The 20,313-nt window shown below is 38.5% G+C and overlaps 1 protein-coding gene across 5 annotated transcripts in view; it reads left to right on the forward strand.

Moving 5' to 3' along the window:
• The window catches only part of RARB (retinoic acid receptor beta), an 824,831-nt gene that overhangs the window by 294,620 nt on the left and 509,898 nt on the right, over positions 1-20,313 (forward strand). The window contains exon 3 of one of the 5 annotated variants that reach the window (XM_058553915.1): positions 3,452-3,577. The exons of the other annotated variants lie outside the window; for them this stretch is intronic. The gene's annotated coding sequence lies outside the window, so the exon portion shown is untranslated. The remainder of the gene's footprint in view (positions 1-3,451; positions 3,578-20,313) is intronic. 5 annotated transcript variants of the gene reach the window in all.

The raw sequence follows: 20,313 nt of genomic DNA on the forward strand, positions 1-20,313 counted from the left end.
CATTGGTTATTCAGTTGCGTGTTGTTTAATCTCCACATATTTGTCATGTTTTCAGTTTTCTTCTTGTAATTGATTTCTAGTTTGTGCTCAGAAAAGATGCTTCATATGATTTCAATCTTCTTAAATTTATTAAGACTTGTTTTGTGGCCTAACCTGTGATCTATCCTGGAGAATGTTCCATGTGTACTTGAGAACAATAAATATTCTGCTGTTTTTCAATGGAATGTTCTTTATATATCTATTAAGTCCATCTGGTCTAATATGTCATTTAAGGCTGATGCTTCCTTATTGATTTTCTGTCTGGATGATCTATCTGTGATGTAAGTGGCATACTAAAGTCCTCTATTATCATTGTATTGCTGTCTATCTCTCCCTTTAGGTCAGTTAATATTTGCTTTATATATTTAGGTGCTCCTATGTTGGTTACATAAGTATTTAAAAATATTATATCCTCTTGTTGGATTGACTCCTTTATCATTGTAATGTCCTTCTTTGTCTTTTATTACAGTCTTTGTTTTTTTTTTTTAAAGATTTTATTTATTTATTTTTCCCCCAAAGCCCCAGTAGATAGTTGTCTGTCATAGCTGCACATCATTCTAGTTGCTGTATGTGGGACGCGGCTTCAGCATGGCTGGAGAAGCAGTGCGTTGGTGCGCGCCCGGGATCCGAACCCGGGCCGCCAGCAGCGGAGCGCGCGCACTTAACCACTAAGTCACGGGGCCGGCCCTACAGTCTTTGTTTTAAAGTCTATTTTGTCTGATATAAGTATAGCTACCCCAGCTTTCTTTTGGTTTCCATTTATATGGAACATCTTTTTTAATCCCTCACATTCTGTGTGTGTCCTTACATCTGAAGTGAGTTTCTTGTAGACAGCACATAGATGAGTGTTTTTTCATTCATTCAACCACTCTATGTCTTTTGATTATAGAACTTAGTCCATTTACATTTAAAGTAATTTGATAGATATGTACTTATTGCCATTTTGTTAATCGTTTTCTGGCTGTGTTGTAGTTTCTCTCTGTTCCTTTCTTCTCTTCTCTCTTCCTTTGTGGTTTGATGACTTTCTTTAGTGTTATGCTTGGATTCATTTTTCATTATCTTTTGTGCAGCTACTATATGTTTTTGCTTTGTGGTTACCATGAGGCTTACGTATAACAGCCTATATTTATAACTGTCTATTTTATGTTGATAACTTAAGTTTGAACAAATTCTAAAATTCTACATTTTTGCTCCCCCTCCCACCAAGTTTTAAGTTTTTGGTGTTAGACTGGAATAGTCTTGTACTCATTCCTGGAGGTGGAGGATGAGATCAACTCTACTAGAACTATATGCACTGAGAGTAGAGGCTGTGTGGCCCCAAGGTAATCTAGGATATTATCATAGGAATAATCATGCAGACAAACTTCTCAGATGTTCACCTCCCAATCTGCTTTGGTTATATTTCCCTAACTTTGTCTATACTACTGCTTCTATTTGTCTTTATGGAGCCTCTAGAGAATAAGACCATCTCTATCTCATTTTTTACGTTTCTTTATGAGTGAGACACATTTGGGGAAAGAGCATTGTTTATGTACTAACAGATTTGAAGTGCTTATAATCAGGACTTTTCCACATTTTGTGTTCTGTTGTCTTGAAAAATCTGGCTTTAAGAGTGTGCATATAAGCAGATGGCTTCACATATAGAGCATGCTAAAGAACTGAAGTTCTGAAGGAAAGAAAAAAATACCTGTTATGATGTGAGATTAACTCAAAAATTTCCATTAATCCTGACCACAGTACTTAACATTAAATCGAAAGACATAGGAGGTAATGAAAAATGCTACTAGGTTGGGATCTGTTAAACACAAAGAATTTAACATTCATGGTTTGGGTTTTTTTAGTTTATTCCAAATTTCTTATTACACCACGTTTCATGGAGAGGTGTGAGAAATACTTGGTTCTTCCCAGAAACTGAATCTTTCATGGAGAGAGAATATTATCTTTACAACTTGTTAAAGCAACTGTGAAATAAACTGAATTTTTTTTATCTTCAGAGTGGAAGGGCTGGTTGACACCCTCCCTCATTCGTGTGTAAGAGATTTTTTTTTTTTCCTGAACCAGGCATAATGGGAAACTCCTTAATAGGATCTGTCAATAATTCCAAATTGATATGAAGAATTTATCTACTGTAATGTTTAGACTTTGCCAACAAAATGAACCTGGTTCCCATAGTCTCCTTCTCGATGCAGTCTAAAATTTCTAAAAGCCATTTATTCCTTTCTACACTGTTGATTATTTCAAGGAGAATTGTATTTTCTCTTTCTGGTCATAGATGAAATAGATTTAGTGCTTTTAGACTAAATGTACATGAACATGAACTGCAAGACATTTCAAAAAGTCAATGGACCAGCACATAGAATGAGAACAAACAGAGGATTGTAAATATTGTAAATATTGACCAGCCCAAGCCTCTTTGACTTCCCATAAGTAAATCTAGCCAAATCATGTTGACTCCTCCCACCACAGCTCAAGCGACCCCAGTGGATTATTCTTTCAGTTTTTACTTTAACTCTGTTTATATAAAAGCATTCTACAGAAACTTGGATTGTATTAATTTCTTAAATGATTTTCTCATAAGATCTTCAGATCTTTGGTAGAAGAATAGGTGCATGCTATTTGTTGGTTGAATGGATAAGTGGAGAAGTGTTTGGGGTTGGGCAAGGGCAAGTTCAGTCTAGGTGAGATAGGGGTCACCTACCTGTAGTACTTAATTTTTGGAAGTGCTAGTATTGTTGGATAATATGTAAAGCACACTGTACATACAAATTTGAATATGAAAGAAACGAAAGAGGGGTCTGAGATTAAGATAGCTTGTGGATATTTTTATTTGTGCACATAAGTCTCTCTTATACTGACTTATGTTCAAGGAAAGCTATTGGGGCATTTGGGTTAGAACAGTGTTTCTCAACCTCAACAGTATTGACATTTTAGATTAGAGAGTTCTTGTTGGAGGCCGCCCTGTGGATCGTAGGAGGTTTAGCAGCATCTCTGACCTTTTACCCGCTAAACTCCAGTAGCGCCCACTTCCCCCAATTGTGACAAGCAATAATGTTTTTGGACATCGACCAACTTCTGCTGGGGCAAGGTGGGAGAGGGGAATCATCCCAGGATGAGAACCGTTGGTTTGAAACATTCACAGATACCACACTTGGGGTTTTCAATCACCAGTCATGAAATATTCTAATTAGAACATCAATAAAAAATCATCACTTATCCTACAAGGCTGGGCTCAGAAGAAAGTTAGTGCAGTGGGCACAATCATCTGACCACAGACTTAAGTGTGCTGGAAATATAACTTTATTTGGGGGGAATTTTACTTAATTTCTATTGTGATACCCCATTCCACTGGAGCCCCATTCCACTAGGGTGGCAGAAATTTAATCATGGTCAATGTAGTGTTTCTTTTTTTCAGAATATACCAAGCCTTGGGGCCATAGTGCCCAGGAATCAGGGGAGGAGTTCTAGCATCATTTGGCTATACTGGTATCCTTTGAGATGTCCATCATTCCATCTGGACCTCAGCCGGTGGTCTGTGTTGGTCAGTGCTAAATCATTCCTCTCCCCTATCCTCAAGTCTCCTCAAGATCTGGCTGCTCTCTCTGCTACTTCTATGTATTCTTGGCCACAAGGAAGTCTTTCTGCTGCTCCTACACCATCTTGAGAGATTGGAAATTCCACAGGCTGTCTAAACAACTGGGAAGGTTGGGATAAAGGTGAATGTTGTCTAAGGTGGCCACAATTGAGGGCTATTTCTGTTTTACTAGAATCTTTTGGTTAAAGATAGACTTCCGTACTCTGTGATTTTTTTTTTTTTTTTTTTTTTTTTTTTGGTTAACATTGGATTGTGTGTTGTGTTTTCACTTTGTAATCAGGTTCCATAGCAAGTGTCTTCAGTAAGTTACTATCTCTGTTCTCTTGAATGATGCCTAGTTTAGTTATTAAGTCTGATCTATATGATTTCTTGTGCCTCAATCTTTTTCTCCTCCTCCCTCTTCCCTCTCCCTTTCTTCTTTTCCCCTCCCCACCTCCTCCTTCTCCCTTCTCTCCTTTCACCTCCTCCTAATCTTTCAACCTCTACCTTTTCCCCATCCCTCCCTCCCTTTTGACATTTTGTCTATATCCCAAATTACCTCTGTTAGAACTCCTATTCTGTGCCACACCTCCTCTTCTTGATGGCGCTTACTAGTAACAAATACTGATAATAGCTAGCCAGATACTAGCATTTTATTTACATTATCTCATTAGATCCCTAACATCTCTGGGTTCTAAGAAACAGCGTCCATTTCAAAAGACCAAGACAGAAGTTGCAAGGATTCTCTGATCTAGCCTTAGAAGCCACACGGCATCACTTTCACTGCATTTTCTTAGTTACAAGTGTGTCACTAATGCCAGCCCAGGTTCAAGAAGAGGAGAGTTAGACTCCAAGTCTTGCTGGGGAGTGGCAGGGTCACCTTGCAGAAGAGCACATAAGATGAAGAGAGATTGTTGCCACCATCATTGGAAAATATAACTTGCCACATCCATGTTTGGATGCTGACCCTGTCATTCACTAGATGACTGATTCCCCCCGCCCTGCCAGGACCTAAGCTCCCAAATCTCTAAAATGAGAGTTAACCTCAATTATGACTAATTTCTCTTCTTACTCTTGATAAAAAGTTCTTGCTTCCACATAGACCCCACATATCCCAGGCTATGTCTTCCCAAAGTTTAAACAAGTCATTCATCATGTAAAAATAAAAGAGAGAGATGAAAGAAAAGAAAAATTCTGCCATTTTGATGAATCTACCATCAACACTAATTCAAGTATAAAATTTAAAAGGAATCTGAAGGTCAGGGCTCCCCTAGAGCTTTGGCTTATCTGGATCATTTTTCTTATGATGTTCTAAGAAAGCAGTACACCTAATAACTATCTTGACTTCAGCTGTTTGATTGATCAGGTACCTTTGTGTTTAAAGATGAATATCTATATGACAGGAGATAAGAAAGAAACAGGAAGATGGCTTGCTAATACTGTGTCGACTATAATTCTTTTTCTTTTAAGGTAGAATAAAAGGCACTTTTAATAAGTACTACTAAACTTAGTGCCTCTGAATCAGGGCCAATCACTTCCGTTTTAAATGGAAGATCACAAAGAATAGTCTCAACCCTTCATATGTAGGTAGATTTGAAGTTTCAGAAGGCCTGTTTTTCAATGTTTAACTGGATGGATGGCATAATTACTGCAAGCACAGATGTGTTGCAGGAGAACAAACATATTGTGCACACAGCATAGCAAATACAGTCGAATCATATTTCCTGCAACTGTAGGCCATGAGAAGTAGGTAAGTGCGTTGTTATAAAAAAAGGAACTATAATAATTCTTCCCATTCTGGGCTCTCACAAACTGGAATTCCATTTGTTGAACTGGTTATCACAGGCTGGAATCAAATATGGCAGTGGATGGGAAGACAGACAAGTCAGTTTAGAAAGATCGTTTTAGAAAATTATCAAGAATTTTAGTATCTTGACAATATGCCTCAAAGTCTTAATAATTGAAGGGTATCTCCTTTATCACAACTGTTTCTCTTTGAAGACTGTCACTAATAATAGGCAATTGTTAAAAGACATTGAGTCCTGTATCTTGAAACCTGGGACATATGAGCAGATCACATTCATTTAAAAAGTTGAGGTGCTACTCTCTCATGTAGTTATAAAAGCCATTGTATGTGAAGTCAGAAAATTTGGAAAGCCTGGCTATAAATCTGTGATTCACTCGCCTTGGGTAAGCACCGATCCTGCCCAGGCTGAAGTTTGCTAATATGTAAAACTCCATGATTCCTTCCAGCTCTTGAGTTCTACCCCCATTAAATTGTTCTAAAATAGCAAGTTTTCTTGGTGATTGATGTTATAACAGACTTTTACCAGCACTAGCACTGGGAGCACATATTTTTAAACTCTTTTATTTCAGTCCTTCTTCCTCTTACCATCCTAGCTCAAGAGTTGATGCCATAAACCCATTTAAAAACCCAAAAACTTCAAATTAAACACGTTCACATTTATGATTGACTTACAAGTTCAGCCTATTTAAACCATGAATAGAAGGAAAAACAGAACTTGTTCCGGTACTGAGCTAGTTTTAAACTTAAATGGCTTCAACTGAGAGATGACTCTTGGGAAATCACCTTTTCATTATAGCCGTGGAGTTCCCGTGTCATACCTCATTTAAACATTTCACTGTAGCATCCACTGAGCTGTACTGGGCAGAGAGAATTTTATGCCTAGTATTATTGAATGACTGTTGTTTTTAAAAATGCCCTAAAAATATTGAATCAAATTTAGAACTACATTTGAGTATAATAGAAATCAAGAAATAAAAATAAGGCAAAAAAACCATCAAAATTGTTATAGAAGCCCAAAAGGAAAAAATATAGAGAGAGTATGGTAAAGTATATGAAGGATAACATAGAGAGAAATAAGCCATGCAATTGTGGATGGGGCCAGGTAGGGACTGGCATATGAAATCCAGTTTGTGTATATGAGGATGCCAGTGATGCCAAATTCCCTTCACTTCTTTTCTTCATAGGTTTATAACCTTCTAAAAATAATTCTTTGTAGCTCAAGGTTCAGGAAGCTTAATTTGCATTAACACATGATGTGCTGTGAATGCGAATATCAGAACTCTTTATCTCTGCCTCTGAGAGGGAAGCATAGACAATAACCAAATCCTGTAATTCTCTCAAAAGACAGACAGGTAGGGCGTTCATTTCTATTCCTTTTGCTGCAGGGGGAGGGTGGAGGAGGCTGAGGCACCGCAGGATTATTCCCTTGTTTCTTAGGACGATCCCCAGCAAGGTACTCAAGGAGAATGACAGGATATTTTGGAAAGCAGTGTTGTCTGGCTCAGGCTGACCCATGCTGAATGGCCTGAGCTTTAGTTGGCTCCAAGCTGTGAAGTATTTCATGGGGAACCTTGCTTCATAGGCAGCAGGGCAAAACTCAGAATTAGGACTTAGAGATTAAAGAGACTCCAGGTCACTGTAGATTCTGAGACAGCCACCCCAGAGAAGCTGTCCCCCCATCTCTTAGCCCAACTCACACACTCTAACCCTTTCAGAACAGATCACATTGTTCTTGTGTATCTGTCCCACTGGTGACCTTTTCCAACTTCCATAAAGCATGTAACTTTTTATACATGACTGAATGTAAATTGGGGATTTTACCCAAAATAAGCCATCAGAATATAAATTATGGATTATACTTGAGTCTTTATAACGTGTCTCATATATGAGACAGTGTCACAGTCACTTTATTTTGAACAGCCAAGAATCCTATTTGGAGAAAACAGATTAGTGTAATATATCCTCCGTCAGTGCCGGTTTTGAATACCTATAGGAGCCACGTGAAAATAATCGCTGTTTTAAAAGAAACAGATTTAACTTGGTGTTGGATTTCATTGGCTAAAAGGCTTTTGAAGATCACTTTCAAAAGTAACAGAGTAAGTGCTTATGTTGTGGAGACCAGAAATTACAGGATGAATAAACAATCCTAAGGTTTTACAAATGAGTACTTAAGGCTTGACTTAAATTTTCCAGTGGCATCATTTTACATGGACTCAAAAAGTCAGCATCTCAAATGGAAATAAAATGATACTCTGGAAAATTCTTAGATGATGAAAGTATGGTTCTCTTGATGATGAAGACATTTTTAAAAAATGCAGGTAGAGTTTCAAATATATTGTTTGAAACAGTGAGGAGTAGTATTTTTGAAAGTAGTATATAACTAGTGTAATATAATTTCACATTCTAAAATAAGAAATTAAATATCCTAAATCTATATTTAACCATTTAATCTCTATCCCTAAAAGTTTCTATGTTCAAGTCGGTCAAAAACTTTTTCTAGTGTTACCAGACTGGGAAAATAGAGGATTGACTTTTTTATAGTCTTGTCATTTGGAAGCCATAGTTTATTTATTTATTGATTGATTTTTGCAGATTAAAACTCTAATTTATTTTCTTTCTTTTCCTTTTAATCATGCCATTATGTCTTTCCTATTGATGTAACTTTCTCTTTTCCATACATTTTAAAATCAATTTATCTTTTTTTTCATTTTTTTTTTAAATTTTTTGTTTATTACAGTAACATTGGTTTATAACATCATAGTTTATTACCTATTCCTCCAATTAGATCAAAAGTGCCCTAAAGTGTCTCTTTATAAGTGAGCTAAGAACCTACCTCACAAGTTGTAAACTCGCCAGAACAACCAGATGCTAATGGGATCTGGGCCCAATAGGTGATGAGAAGTGGAAGTAAAGCTTGGTGGGCTTGTGGCCTTAAGACTTGAGCAATGGGCATATAAACTTAGGTCATTGCGACCGGGATGGAGGAAGTAAAATGGATTGTGTCATCTTGGATTTTTTTGTTCCCTTGAGGACATTGTACACTGGAAAGATACTTAATCCAATTTAATGTGCATTCAGTCTTCCATTTATTCAACAAAAGAAACACAAAAAATTGAGGACCTGTAATGTTCCAGATACTGCACTGAGAGCCAGGGAGATACAAGTCACTCCTTCCCTCAGCCAAATATGTGCTGCTCTTACAAAATGAGTTCTGGCACCTGGGTCCTAGCCTTCTCAGTTTCACAATTTGGATTACTCAAGCAGGATTGTACAGTCCAAATAATCAGGTTTACATCTAGATGTGAAGGTGTGCATTGCTGCATTTATTCTTTATAATTTAGCAAAGATTTGACAAATATTGAGTTAGATGCTGGAGAATAATGATTATTAAAAGCTGATCTTCCTGACCTCACTTAGCTTCAGTTTAGACTCAAGAGAGCAACGGAGGCATTGATCAAGTAATGACACACATCAGTGGTAAAATTCTGAGGCAGGTGCTACAAAGAATTAGTATTTGTTATTGGCAGAACCTAAATAGAGAGTTTTTGAAATTTTTTATAAAAGTATAATATACAGGTAGAAAAGTTAAATAATGAATGTACAGCTCAATGAATTTTCACAAAGAAACAGTACATGACCAGCATCTCAAAAGCCTCATTTGTCTACTTTTGTCACTACTCACCACAAGGGTAACCAATATCCTGACTTCTAAAGCCACGGTATGTTTTCTGTTTGTGAACTTTATATAAAAGGAATCACATTGCTTGCGTTTTTTTTGTATCAACTTTCTTTCCTCAACACTACCTTTGTGAGATTCATCTATACTGTTGTGTATAAGTTGTATAGTATTCCATTCTGTGTGTACGCTTCAGTTTATCTCTTCTGCTATTAATGGGCAATGGGAGTAGTTTCCAATTTTTGTCTATTATAGAGTGCTCCTATGAACTCTCTAGTCCATGTCTTTTAGTGAAAATATGAACACATGTTCTGGTGGGTGTATGGAATTGGCAGGAATGGAATTACTAGATCAAAGTGTACATATGTTCATCATTAGCAGATATTGTCAAACTGTTTTCCAAAGTGGCTGTACCACTTTATATTTCTAATAGCAATGTAAGAGAGTTCCAGTTCCCTCACATCCTTGCTAGCCCTTGGTATGGCGAGTCTTTTTCATTTTAACCATTCTGTTGAGTATATAGTGGTCACAATGTAGTTTTAATTGCATTTCTAAAAGGAGGGCAGGAAAGCCTCCCCTGAAGAACTGACAATTGAACTGAGGCTTGAAATGATGATCTATAGTTAACCAGGAGAGGAGGGGAACAAAGAACATTCTATGAAGAGGGAACAGCACTGTGCAAAGATCTGGTGGCAGGAGGCAGCACAGTAAGGAAGAGCTGGTGAAGGGAGCAGGTGCGGCGGGAGCAGAAGGCGCGGGCAATCAGAGGAGATGAGGGTGCATATGTCAGGAGTAGCCTGAGACGGCAGAATCGTGGAGCTCTATCTTTATACTCAGGGCAATGGAAAGTCCTCATAAGGCTCTAAGTAGAGGAGATGAGATGATCAGATTTGCTCAGATCATTCTAGCTGCTTCCTGGAAAACAAATTAGAGGGAACAGATGGGTGGAGGGAGGGAGATGGATGTGGAGAGGAGGCTACCATAGTAGCCAAGGGGGACAACTCTAGGTCTTGAGACAAGAGGCTTCTTTCTGTGACTTCATGGCTTGTGTGGACCTAGAAGCCCCTAGCAGGCTGAATCTTAGAGCCTGATATCACCACGACCTTAGGACCTCTTAGTAACCTATTCCTTAAAGCCATGGGAACTAGATTATACTCCACAGTAATGTCTGAAAAGTCTGGCCACAATCTGAGAATTGGTCTCGTTAATCAAGAAATTTATTTTGTAATTTCCTAGCACCTGAGTGGGAGATTGATTAATTGACTAACGCAGTTAAAATACTGGGCTCCGTCGTCTTTTCTTCATTTACTGAAGTTGAGATGAAAGCTGGCTTTGCCTTTTTATTGATTAAATGAAGCCCTGGGACTAATAGCTCACTGTGTGTTTATGAGCACTCACGGGATACTGATGCAGCCGAGGTTTGCTCCAACATAAAGGAACTGTACGTGACATGGCTTTATGACAAAGGGAGCTTATCCTTCTTGCATACCAATCAAAACTAGAGTCTAGATTTGTAGGCTCTGGGTCACAATTATTAGGGACTTGGGATAAATTTTTGCCACTGAGAAGTCATGAGAGTATGAAGCTTATAAATGTGGTACATTGATGTTTATACATAATACAACAATGAAAGGATAGAGTGGAAGTTCTTTAACATGAGCTTATCTAGTGAAATCTCAGTAGATTAGAATAGCTATCTAAACAGTCATTAAAATGACAACATAATGATCTAGAGAAATTAATTTAGAGTAAATTAAAAAGTAATATGCAGAAATCTTTCTTGATGAGAGTGTTTAGGGGATAGATAGAGTATATATGCTAGAGTGACTCTGTGTGTGTGTGCATGTACATGTGTGTGTTATCATGGACTGAGATTTACCATCAACTCTGTGCTGTTGAAGAATTCATGCCTCTCTGCAGACATTGGTTTCTGCATCTGTGAAATAAAGAAATTGGCCTTAGAAAATCCTTAAGTACAATCAAGCTCTAATGTCGGAGTCTTCCGTTATTAATCAGCCATAATAGCATGCTCTCCAATGAGCCCTCCATAACAGCCTTCTCTCTTATGCTCAAATTAGAAAATTAGGATGATTAAAACATGTACAAATGCATAAGATTTTTGTAGATTTTTCTTTGCAGCCCCAAGAAAATCCAGATAGTTCTATCTTTTCTCATTAGTTTTTGAAATGATTGCATGATTTAGTGGATACAGCCAAAATGCAATGATTTGGTTGATATTATTTAGTGACTAATAGTCAATAAAACTATCAGAGAATAGTTTGGAAATATTTCTGAGAGTTATTGCTCTAACTTTGAGACTACAGAGATACATTTTGTTTCTCTTTAATCCATATAAATTGACATGATAAAAAGTAATAACATTTGAGAGTAATTATAGAGACTATTATAAACATTAATTAAGCAACAAATTGTGCCTTTGAGATCAATTTCTATTTATCTTCTTTGCAGATAGGAAATTTCTCTTAGGCCTCTTTTCCTATCAATAAAGCAACCTAAAGTAGTCCCTAAATTTTAGAAGTAACTTAACAAGCTAGAAAGTCTTAGACAATTATTTCAGCTGCAGCAAGATAGAAAACTAAATGAAATCTTGAAATTAAAAAAACAAGAAATTGGTTAGAGAAAACCACATCTGCCAATAAAGTTCTAAGGATTCATGTGAATAAAGATTTGATATTCCTCCTTTGATGTTGTTCTTCTGAAATAAAATAATTATGACATTTTCATCTATGTAGCACTTCCAAGATGAAATTTAAGTGTCATTTAATTGTATTCAGACGATAGCAAATGCTCCTAGGAATTGTGAGCAAATTATTCCATTAATAGTTTTGATACCAATTGGCTTTTGGTCTCAGAGCCTTTCTCCTTTTGACTTGTGTGCAAATATGAAGTAATGTTTGTATCGCATCAAACTTAACCCTATAGGGTTGTGCTGAGTCCTGGGAACCTACCTATCTGGGCTTGCACCCTTGACCCTAGGTGGTTCATTCTCTCACTTTGTGTATATCTGACTGGTGAGATGCGAGCCAGGTAAGGAGGTAGAAAGTTAAAGTAGGAACTATACATTTCAGAGTTGCCCACACACGTATGCCTAAGGCCAGGCAGGAGTTACAGATAGGCAAGATGGCCTGCGTATGGGATGGGGACAATCTGGAGAGCACTCCATTTTGAGGGACCAGCTGCCAGGAGGGACATGGGCGCAGTGTTGTGTGATCTTCCATGTTTCAAGGAAACCCAGAATCTCAAAGTTCTTAAGGCACTTGCTCAATTTTTAAATGTTAGGGGTTAAGTAAAATTGCAAATAAACACATTTTAGACCAAATATTTGTCTGTGGATCATATGAATCCCATCCGTAATCTTCAGTTTGCTAAAGCCATTTTAAGAATAAGAAATTTGAGGGAGGATCTAAGCTACATAGTCAAATTCTATTAAATTGAACCATAGGGCAATGCTGTTTTTATAGTTCAAAAAATGGTCAAATATTAGCAATTTCCCATGATTCAACCTAACAGTTTGCAATTCCAAAATATTGAGACTGATAGTCTATGCTGTCAGAACCAATGTGCAAGTTAGATAAAATAGAGGAATAGCACGAAGTGAGTTTTAAGTTCCTAGGGGTAACCACTCCCATTCCCCCTTCCCTAATAAATTTGTTAAAAGCTTTGGACCTTCTTAGATACCTGCACTTTTGCATAAAGTTGTGACATATGGGGAAAAGAGAGTTATAAAACCAGAAGTCAAGGAACTACATGTGAGCAGGTCCAAATTTAGCAGTTTATTGGTTTGCTAGGGCTGCCATAACAAGGAACCACAGATTGGGTGGCTTAAACAACAGAAATTATTTTCTCACAATTTTGGAGGCTACAAGTCCAAGCTCAAGGGGTCGGCAGGTTTGGCTTCTCCTGAGGCCTCTCTCCTTGGCTTGCAGATGGCTGCCTTCTCGCTGTGTCCTCATATGGCCTTTTTTCTGTGTACATGCCTCTGGTATCATTTTTGCGTTCAAATTTCCTCCTTTTATAAGGGCACTAGTCATATTTGATTAGAGCCCACATATATGACTTCTTTTAACCTTAATTACCTCTTTAAAGGCCCTATCTCCAAAGACAGTCACATTCTGAGGTACTGGGAATTAGGGCTTCAACATGTGAATTTGGGGAACAAGGAATAAAGCACGATTCAGCCCATAACAAGTGATGTTTTGGTAAATTTTTAACAAATATCTCTCTAGGGAGAAAAAGCCTTCCTTGTAACATCTGCAAATTTCCGTGTATAAGTCCTCCCACCATGGCTGATTTCAGGTTACCGACATGACATCACTAAACACAGACTTGGAACGATATGTGCAGTAGCACACGATTCCATAGCAGTGCCACCATTCACATACAATAGACATAAATAACCTTAAGACCACAGATAATAGTAAAATGTAGCAAAATAATTAGGAAGAGATGAGGTTTTAGTCTTTTTTACCTTTGTTATTAATATCATTAGTTTTTTGTAAGTACATATATTTTTTACTAATGGCTGTGTTTAACAATCAGCTAGCAAAATTCCTGAAAATTTAACAATGGGTTCTCAAGAGCCAGTACAAACCAGCTACAGCATGCCACTGAGTCATGTAGCTCCTCAGCAGAATTCTGTCATTAGGAATGGAGAAGTAGCTTCCTCTGAGATTAAAAAGGGAGAATCTGTTGGACTTCATGACTGACAGGATATGGGAGAAAGTCAGCAGGAAAAATCCAGAATGAAGGAATGAAAAGAGAAATGGAGTTTGGAAGGGAGAGCTAGTTTAAATGGGGCAATGAGTTAATGGAGCATGATGGGAAGAGCCAGCCCTGGGGTCAGGCGAGCTGAATTCCTATCCTTGTTCTCCCCAAACAAGCTGAGTGATCTGGGCAAGAGCAGCCTCTCTGAGCCTGTGTCCTCTCTGAGCTCTTTAAACTGTATCCCCCTCTGTTGATTTCTCGTGGACCTCTCAACTCGAAAATTCTGGGATCTGGTCTCTTAGCTGTATAATTGCCAAGTCCTTTTCATTTTTATGTCTCCACAAGCCAGTTATTGAAAAAGAAATCCAAATGTCAGGTGTGTGTCTGTCCCTTACATATGACTCAGTTACCCCAAAAGATACATTTTTATGGAAGGAAAAAACACAATTCTGTGATTTAATAGTTGGCAAGATTTTGTATCAAAAAGATTTTTTTCAAAAGACTTTTTTTCCTTATGACCCTCAGAGGCAAATATAAGTAACCTCTTTAAATGCTTCTGGCTTAGAAGAACAGGTATGTGAACTATATCAGAAATGCAGGCAACCCCAGAGGGATTCCACTTTCAGTTCAGTAGTTAAGCTTCCGTTTATGTTTTATGTTTTAACTACATCACGGCAGGGTGCCTCGTTGCTGTACTCTTGAAAAAGTTGTTTTAAAAGAAAAAAGAGAATTTTATGCACTTAAGACCTTCTTTGAAAGAAGAAGTCTTCATTGGCTCATAATTTTCAAACTCTTCTGCAAATATGCCTTTATAACCATTTCAAAACTGTCTTGTAAGTAACGACATGAGCTTACAATATGCTGATCACCCCACCTACCTTATTTTGTGATGTGATCCTTACCCCAGTGTTTATTAAAATGTGTTCCCTAGACCAGCAGCATCACCTGAAAACTTGTTAGAAATGCAAATTTCCAGGCCCCGAGACCTAATGAATGAGAGTCTCTGAGAATGGAGCCCAGCATTTGTGTTTTAGTAAGCCCTGGGAGTGACTCTGAGGCTAATTAATGGGACACTCTACTATAGAAAACTGTAGGGGGTCAGGCTTTCTCTCATTTGTTCATCACATTTTTCATCTCTTTAGGCCAGTCGTTCTTCAAGTGAGGTCCCTGAACTAGCAGTATCAGCATCACTTGGGAACTTGCTAGAAATGCAAATTCTTGAGCCTCACTCAGACCTATTCCATTAAGAATTTGGGAGGTGGGGTTCAGCAAGAGGGAGAGTTATTGCCAAACTGTAATTTAAAATAAAGGACTTGGGTAGCTCCAATGGGATTGGGGACAGGAAAACATTAGCCTGGTAAAAACACATAATTTTGGAGACAGTAGATTTACAAGAGGAAGGAGGAGCAGTGAGAAAGAATGATTCTGTGGTTTCAACTATGTTTGGATAAAGGGTAGTTGGGAGAGAGAAAAGCTAGTTTAAGAGGAGAGCCATTCATGTGGAAGTAAAAGGTTTGGCTGCCCCACCCCTTCCTGACCCACCATCCCCCACTCCACCCAACTCCCACTCTTTCTCTTCTGGCTCTAGCCCAGTGCCTGTCACTGGCACAGGAGAGCCCAGACACATTCTCACCACCATCCTAGGGACAAGGTTATTTCTCATTCTCCAAAGTAAAGCACAGAAAGGCACATCCATGGACAGGTCTCCTGGCAAAATCTTGACAGCCATGTAGAGTAGTCTAACTTCACCCTCACTTTAGGAACTTTTTAAATCAGATGGAGCCGGTTTGGGTTCTGACAGCCTCTATACTTATAAAGAGGGCATTTTACAGAAGAGGAAAGTGTCTTGGAGAAAGACCTGCTCTCAATCTGAAAGCTGAGTCTAAAACACAACTCTTCTGTCCCCTAGGACTTTTCCCACTAATATGCTTCCAACTCTCATAAAACTGTAGGTCAGTTTTGAAGAACCCAAGAGTCAAATGACTGATATGTTTCCTCTTCTTAGAAAGCAGAAGCCCCTAGCCAAAAAAAAAAGTAAACTCCAAGGATAAGAAATAAATTAAATGAACTGATCTTGAGTTTGGCCCAGCTCTGTTTTGCATAACCGCTTCAAAGCTAGTGACCTGGGGATAAATTCCAAGTGGAAAGTATTTCCAAGTTCTGTTTATGGATAAATGGCCCATGGGACCCTTTTCCTTGGTCTTCACTGATGAGCCTTCCTAGCTTTTTAAAATGTGTGGCCAGTGGGGAGTTCGCTTTTCTCCATGTGATTCTAACCCATTTCTCAACCACTTAGATGACACCCTGAAGCACCATTTAGCACTCCGGGATACCTTGTATATTAAAGATAATCCTTTGAGAGATCTGGGTCCATAAACCCGTGAATAAGTCACGGGTGGCACAGAAATACTTCTTTTCATCTCAGGAATGGGCAATAAGGGTTGTGCTACTATTTCATCCAAATGGGAAAAGGAAATTAACATGGGATAGTAAAAAAGGCAGAAATCCTTTAGTTGCATTTAGCTGACATAGTACACTACGTCCAAGAAACTACACCAGAGTGAAAATATCTGCTCGATGATGTATGAGGCTGGGCAACTGAATTTGGGGGTGCATGGAATATAGTGTCAGGCAAGACAAATCACATCCTTCAGTTATAGTGCAGTTGGAAAGCCCTTTATTCCTCTGAGAGACAGATATCTCATGCCATCAAATTGAGCTTTCAGTGCTAAGAGTGGAGTCATGCAGGGTGATCAAGTAGATTGTATTGCTGGTCAATACCTTTTCTATTATTATGTTACTGGAAAATAATTATTATCTTCTGCTTGAGCCTGTGGGAGATTGAGAAAGATCAAGAAGAGGAAAAATATTGCATTGTTCAACTTGTATTTTATATTCTGCCCCTACACATGTTAAAGCCAGCAATGCTAGCCAAAGATTACTTTGTATTATTTTTAAAATCATCACCCTAGAGTAACTTCTTCTGCCTTTTTCTATGATCATTAAGCTAGGTTGGGAATGTGATCCTGAAATTTATAATCAGAGTATTGGACATTTAATGCCATATTCTTCCATAGATTTGGTTTTGGTTAAAAATTTGATATCTCTGGCCTTTTAATCACAATGATGTCAATGATGTTTAACAAATTTTTGAGTGAGGAAAACAGTCTTGAGGTTTAATTTAGTAAAAGTTTATAATTATCTTATGCCTCCTCCTGGCAACTATTAAAATAAATAAATTGGGGCCTAAAAAATTCAGCTTTTTGCAGTTGGAGTGCCTAAGGGAACATTTGATGTTTTGTGACATAACTTTGAGGAAGTCCTGAAGTTTTCAGAAGAGCTGTGGAGAATATCTAGGCCCTGCTGGAGAGCTGATTTTTACTTGTGTCATGCTCTGGAGCTCTCTTGAATTTACCAAATGTGTCTGTCTGGTTCCTGTAACCCTAAATGTAAGTTCTTCGAGAGCAAGGGCCCTGGGGTATTTTTTCTAGTTTGTCCTCAGTACCTTTTAGACACTCAGGTATAGGATAGGGGCTGGCCCACTGGCACAGTGGTTAAGTGTGTGTGCTCCGCTTCAGCACCCCGGGGTTCACAGGTTCGGATCCTGGGCACACACCAACACACCGCTTATCAAGCCATGCTGTGGCAGCATCCCATATAAAGTAGAGGAAGATGGGCATGGATGTTAGCCCAGGGCCAATCTTCCTCAGCAAAAAATGAGGAGGATTGGCATTGGATGTTAGCTCAGGGCTGATCTTCCGCACCAAAAAATTGTATATATATAAAACAAAAAAAATATATATATATATATAACAAAAAAAACAAAAACCTCTCCTCCTTCAATAGGGATATGCGGGAGAAAATCAGTCTCCGAATATTCTCATCCTGAAGTTTTTATTCTGGATGCTTCTTCCCAATCACCTTCTATCATGGGAATATAAAACCTTGATTTTGATGGGCTACAATAGGGTTTCTTGATTCGGCACTATTGGCATTTTGGTCATGATAATTTCTGTTGAAGGGTTGTCCTGGGCATTATAGGATGCTTAGCAGTAATCCTGACCTCCACTCACTAGGTGCCTGTAGCACCCCCTCCCACCAAGTTGGGACAACCAGAATGTGCCCAGCTATTGCCAAATGTCCCCTGGGGGCCAGAATTGCTTCCCCCTTTCCCCCTGAACTCACGTTGAGAACCACTGGACCAATACAATGCCACTTTACACACACAGATCAATTCTCACACTATGAAACCGTTGGGAAACAAACACATGGGCCGGGCCCTGAGCTAGGTTTGTTGTCCTCTTCCTAGCCTGTAAGTTTTTCCTACAAATTCCCAAGGGAAGAGAGCTGGTTGTTTTAATGAAAAGATAAAAGTACCGTCACCCACTTGCAAATACAGACCTTTTGCTGATATCTGGAATATAGGGAATTTGGGGAGAAGAAGATATGATGGCAAAGAGAATGCCGTAGAGACTAAATAGCTTCATTGGTGTTTTCCTACTCTGTTGACCTCCAGCTTTCTCTTACCTAGTAGACTCTCTCCAACCTCCCCTGCTAGGTAACAGGCACTTGTGGTAGCAACCAGAAAGGGAATTGTCCCTGAACAGACTTGTTTCCATTAACCACAGCTGAGAATATCAAACTTTTTGTCTTACTATTGTACGAAGTAAGAACAACTAAAAAGGGTAGTTGTAAATAATTCCATGTCTTTATTTACTTGTTCTGGGCTCTAACTCCAGTTTTAGGGGATTAATGTCACTGCAAAAAAACTAAAAATAAACCAAAAAACCTAAGCCTGGCCTGAATAGAATCCACATTGGGAAAAATACAATAAGACAATTAATAAATTTGACTTTTCTTCACGTTCTATTGTTATAGTTAATAATTTATTATTCCTCAGAGATTTTGTCCCGATTAAAGCCATTAGAAGGATTTTTTTCTCTAAATATCCACACCCATTTACTAACCCTGTAATATAGGCAAAGTATCAATTAAGCTAAAATTATTTTCTTTCCAGAAAAACTATTAATAGGGCCATAATTCACAAATGTACTAATTGTTTTTCTCTGCTACTAACGCTAGCCAATGTTGGGGACAATAGCCACCATTGAGATTGCATTGTAAAAGACATCGGCAATCAATGAACTGTCTTATTTATCTTAATTAACCCATAGTCTGCATAATGGAGCCTGCCTTTCCACACCTTCCGCTTAACTCATATAAGAATGTTAAAACAAAGACAGTAAAAACTAATGTCCCAATGGGCTATGATAATTAGCAGCAACACTTTTTCTCAAAGCCAGTTCTAGTCATTAGTTGAAGTGCTACATAAATGCTAACTATCCCTTGTTGGTTTATAAAGTTAATCCCATCCCAAGATGAGACTGGTTTATTGATCGATTATGTGGATCCGAAGTGAAGCAGAGGTGAGAACTTCAGGCACTATTGCATATTCAAAAGCAGTGTTCACTTTAAACAACATTGATATGCCGTTATTTCCCTATCAGATTGGCAGAGGTAGAAAAGTTTGATCATATATAGCGTTGGGTAGGATGTTTGGGAAACAGGCACTTTCATACACTGTTAGTGGAAGCATAAATTGGTAGAACATAGATGGGGAGGGTATTTCAGCAGGGGGCAGGGAGGTGGGGTGCCCCAGGCAGGAATTACAACTAAACCCACCTTTTTCTTCTAGCAATTCAGCTTCTGACAATTTATCCTACAAATCTTCTCACAGAAGTTCATAAAGATGTAAGCACAGGCCGGCTCAGTGGCACAGCGGTTAAGTGTGCTCACTCCACTGTGCGGCCCGGGGTTTGCAGTTTCGGATCCCTGGTGCACACCGACACACCGCTTGTCAAGCCATGCTGTGGCGGCATCCCATATAAAAGTAGAGGAAGATGGGCACGGATGTTAGCCCATGGCCAATCTTCCTCAGCAAAAAAGGAGAGGATTGGCATCGGATGTTAGCTCAGGGCTGATCTTCCTCACACACACACAAAAAAGATACAAGGGCAAGGTTGTATTATGGTTGCCATGTTTACAATCATACAACTGGGAACAACTGGAAAGAAAACAATCCAGTTGTCAATGGTTGGGGAATACATTACCTCATGCAGTGCACACAGTATTTTGCAACCCATCGGCACTCAATGAAACCTGTTAAGTTGAATTGAAAAGTCACTCATCACTCATCAGCTTAAGTCATTCCTTCTACTCACTTACTCAAATAATTATTAAATGTTTTCTGGTTGCCAGGCATTCACCTAGGTTTTTGCTACTAATAAAATTTGTGCTTCTGTTTTTGAAATAGAGAGATAGTTTAATGGTGCAGATCATATTAATGTTTCTGTTTCTTTTATTCAGTCAATATTTATTGAACAGACACTATTTTGAGGCTCTGGAACCTTAAGAAGGAGTAAGGGAGTCCTGGCCCCTGAGGAACTTGAAGGCAGAGGGGTGGAGACAAAGTAGAAGAGAGCTGTATCAATCAGG

Source organism: Diceros bicornis, chromosome 2 (assembly GCF_020826845.1).
Source record: "Diceros bicornis minor isolate mBicDic1 chromosome 2, mDicBic1.mat.cur, whole genome shotgun sequence".
Classification (NCBI taxonomy): domain Eukaryota; kingdom Metazoa; phylum Chordata; class Mammalia; order Perissodactyla; family Rhinocerotidae; genus Diceros; species Diceros bicornis.